The sequence below is a fragment of the Macrotis lagotis genome, chromosome 1 (assembly GCF_037893015.1).
Source record: "Macrotis lagotis isolate mMagLag1 chromosome 1, bilby.v1.9.chrom.fasta, whole genome shotgun sequence".
Taxonomy (NCBI): Eukaryota; Metazoa; Chordata; class Mammalia; order Peramelemorphia; family Peramelidae; genus Macrotis; species Macrotis lagotis.
Window position 1 is genome coordinate 255,793,139 of NC_133658.1, and position 4,424 is coordinate 255,797,562.

Sequence of the window (4,424 nt, forward strand, 5' to 3'; positions counted from 1 at the left end):
TTGTTCCTTGATCCTGGCTATCTTCCTATATGGTGATTTTTCTTTCTTATTACACAAGGAAACTTTGATTTTTAAATTCAAGGAACCTTTTTACTTGAGACAATTAATACTTTTTATTTTACTCCTTGATAATGAAAATCTCTTTAAAATATTTGATTCTATGTTAGTCCCAGGTAATGAATATACCTTTGCCCTCTACATTAGAAATGTAGATGGCTATCGATCTGGAATATTGTATATACTGTTATATATGCTCTTTAGGTTAGTGGGTTGTGAGGAATCTAAAACACTGACTCTAGAATCCAAGATTGTCTGTTCAAAGATGATGCTTTTTCTTATGACTTTGGAGAAGGCTCTTAAGATTCCTGTTTAACGCTGGCTTTCTCTTCTGTAAAATGAAGGGGTGGGTCTAAATAGCCAGTAGAATCCTTTTTTGACTAGAACTATGATACTTGTTATTTGTTTGTGTCAACAAGGAAAGATTTGATACAGGGAATGGCATTGGGGAAAGGAAAAAATTGGTAATGACTGTAGTAGGAAAATCAAAAAGCATCAATAAAACTTAAAGAAAATTCTATTTAGCCAATAATTTATTAATTCATTTAAGAAAGAATAGAGGATCTATGGAACTAAAAAAACAAAACTGAGTCAACTTCCCTGCCATATCTATTAGTTTTCTGAAAGTAGCAGGTGCTTGATAAATTACTCTAATGAAATACAGTAAAGAAGAGAGAGATGGACTTGGCCTCTACATGTCTTGAAAGTGTTCCAACTTTGGTCACTTCCATGTGACCTTGAGCAAGTCATTTAATTAGAAACATAGTGGATGCCATAGTGGATAGAACATTGAACATGGAATCAAGAAGAATAATTTACATTCTGCTATCCAACTATTACTTCCTGTGTAATAATGGACAAATTACTTAGGCTCTCTCAATTTCAGTCTCCTTTTCTAAAAAATGGGAACAATAATAGACCTTACCTCACAGGTTTGTCATGAGGATCAAATCAAATGAGATAATATATTTCAGATACTTCCTAAATCTTAAAGTGCTATAAAACCATTAAGTGTTATTATTAATTTCTATGAGACATAGTTTTGTCAGTCAAATGGTAATAATACTTGTACCACCTAGGTACCTCAGAGAGTCATTGTGAGTAAAATCCTTTTTAAAATCATAATTTTTTATAAGTGGTAAAGTATTCTCATAAGTGAATTAAAAAGTCATAAATTATTTCTCATCATCCTGCACTCTTGACTTCTACATCATGTCCCTGTGCTGGCTCCCCCCTCCATCCCTGCCCCGCTTAACAATTCAGTTTCCTTTAATGTGTTGTCTTACCTCACAAGAATGTAAGTTCCTTGAGGGGTGGGACTCTCTTTTGTTTATTTGAATTCTCAGGGGGTAAAATATAGTAAACACTGAATAACTGATTTTCAGTGGATTGATTAATACTCCAATATGTAAATGGAAAAGTAAAAGGTATAAAAGGTATAAAAAAGTGAGTTGAATTATGTCTGTCCCAAAATAATCTCTTTTCTTAAATGAAAGGCACAAATTTTGATTAGGCAAGATTTTAAATAGTGATATCTGGGGATCAGATAATTTCTGTTATTCATCCCAGATGTATAATCCTTATCCCTAATTTTTGCCATGACATGAAACTGTAGACAACTTCTTTACTTTGTTTTTTTTAATTCTTTGATGGGAATCTGTGACTTTTTTACTGAAACTACCAATATACATTCCACTATCAGTATCAGATAACAAGCATTACAAACTTTCACAGATGAGCAAGAAATACTGGCTTTCTTAGGACTCTCCCTTCTCTTCAAACCTTTCAAAATTGTGTGAGATGTTTTGTAATCACTTCTTCAGAGCAAAAATTTCAAGAAATGAAAGGATTCTTTATTCTAATTAGATTTTTAAATAGGAGGACATCAGATTCTCATGCCTGACTTTGGAAAATATCCTTCATCATTTTTATAAATTCCTGCATTGTATTTGTTAGGGGAAAAAACCCTTTGTTTTTAAAGGCGAAATTACTGAACATGTTTTTCATGTTATTTTGATTTGTTTTGTTTTATTTTTTAACCCTCACTAAATATAGTGGAAAGAAAATCAAGATAGATGTCGCTAACTATATTTTCCCTGACCTTTCTTTTCTTTCATGTTCTGTAAAGATTATTCAAAGTAAACTGTTTGTCTAAGAGGAGGGTTAGTAGAAATCCTAGAGAATAAAATTTAAATATGCATATTTGTTATCTGCAAGTAAAAAACATTAGGGTCTGTGAGGGTTCCTGCTGGTGAAATGAGCTGGTTAGAAATATATTATATAGACATGAAATCTTTTAGTATTATCCAGGATCCATCCCAGCTGAAACTACTCACAGATAACCAGAATGGAATGATTGCCCATTGAATTTCAAAAACAATACTAGTTTGTATTAGCAGGAGAAAGTCTTAAAGTATCATGACTCACACTTGCCTATCCACTGTTCCTCAAAATTGATGTTCCATCTCCTATTTTAATGCCTTTGAAAAGGTAGTGTTCCATGACTGGAATGTTCTCTCTTTTCACCTCTGCATCACAGTCTAAATGTTTCCTTGGAATAACTGTCCAGGTGTCATTTTCTTCATGAGACCTTTTCTGATCCATCTCATTAAGTTCTCTTCCTTTTCAAATTGCCTTGAAATACTTTTTAAATATATTTTGTATTTGTTTCTTTCTATACAATATAGCCTTTCCTCTCTTCCATCTCCTCCTCCCTCAGTAGAATATGTACTCCCTGAGAGCAGAGTTTATTTTATTTTTATTTATGAATCTCATGCATCATTGCTTAATAAACATTCTCTTTGAATTGCATGTATGAAGTTCAAAGAGAAAGATCTGTATTTTTTCCCTTTTCATATATCTTTACTTAAACAATGAGACTCCACAATGTATCCATTTTGATTGCTTTCTTTATATTTTTCATCTATTTCTTTCACAACACAAAATTCAAAATATATTATTTTGATATAAACACACATATATATTTAAAATATATTTTATTCTTCTCCAATTGCATGTTCAACATTTTTGTAAATATTTGATTTTTTTTTAATTTTGAATTACAAATTCTGTCCCTTGCGTCTTCCTTCCCCTTGTGGTAAACTATCAGATATAGGTTAGGTATGTGTAATTATTTGGAACATTTACATATTAGTCATTTTGTAAGAAAAGGAGAAAAAGAATGGAAAAAAGTGAAAATAGCATGCTTCCATCTGTATTCAAACAATATCCATTTGTACTCTGGAGGTGGATAGTAAGTACACTTCATCATAGTACTTTGGTATTTTTCTGGATCATTGTATGTTTAAGAATAGCTAAGTCTGGGGCGACTAGGTGGTCCAGTGGATAAAGCACCGGCCCTGGAGTCAGGAGTACCTGGGTTCAAATCTGGTCTCAGACACTTAATAATTACCTAGCTGTGTGGCCTTGGGCAAGCCACTTCACCCCGTTTGCCTTGCAAAAACCTTAAAAAAAAAAGAATAGCTAAGTCATTCACAGTTCTTCATTGAACAATATTGCTCTTACTGTGTACAATGTTCTCTTGGTTCTGTTTATTTCACTTTGAATCAGTTCATGTAAGTCCAGGCTTTTCTGAAATCTGCCTGCTCATCATTTCTTATAGCATAATAATAATCCATCACAATCATATATCACAGTTCTCTTAGTCACTGCTGGCAAGATTCTTTGCCAAAGTCGTCTTTCATAAGCTGATCTTTCACCTGGAAAATGTCCATGTATCTGAGAACTACTGTAGCTTCAGAAAGGCCAGGGAACAGTTTATATGATGTTTCCTATCCAGAAACTCCAGGAGAAATGCCAAGAATAGAACAAAAATCTGTACATAACATTTGTAGATCTGACCAAGGTTTTTGATAATGTCAGTCATGAAAGCTTATGGAAAATTATGTCAAAATTTGGCTGCCTAGAGTAGTTCATCAGTATTGTACATCGATTTCATGAAGATATACTTTCTCAAATTCTGGATAATGGACAAAGCTCTGGCATTTTCCCAGTCATCTATGGAGTGAAATTAGGTTTTGTGTTTGCTCCCATGCTTTTTAGCATGAATTTTTTCAGTCATGTTGTCAGATGCCTTCACGGCATGAAGATTAGCTACCACACTGATGATAAATTCGTAAACTAAAAAAAAGTGGAGGGAGTGTTTGTGTATGTTTTCAGATGATTGTGCTTTCAATGAAGCCTCTAAAGCTGAGATGCAACAGAATATGGATCAATTATCTGTTGCTTGTACTAATTTTGTCCTAATAATTAAGCGAGAAAACACATGTTCCATCAGCTAGTGCCACACCATCCATACATGGAATTATTGGTTAAAGCAAATGGAAAATTTCTAAATGCTATGAATA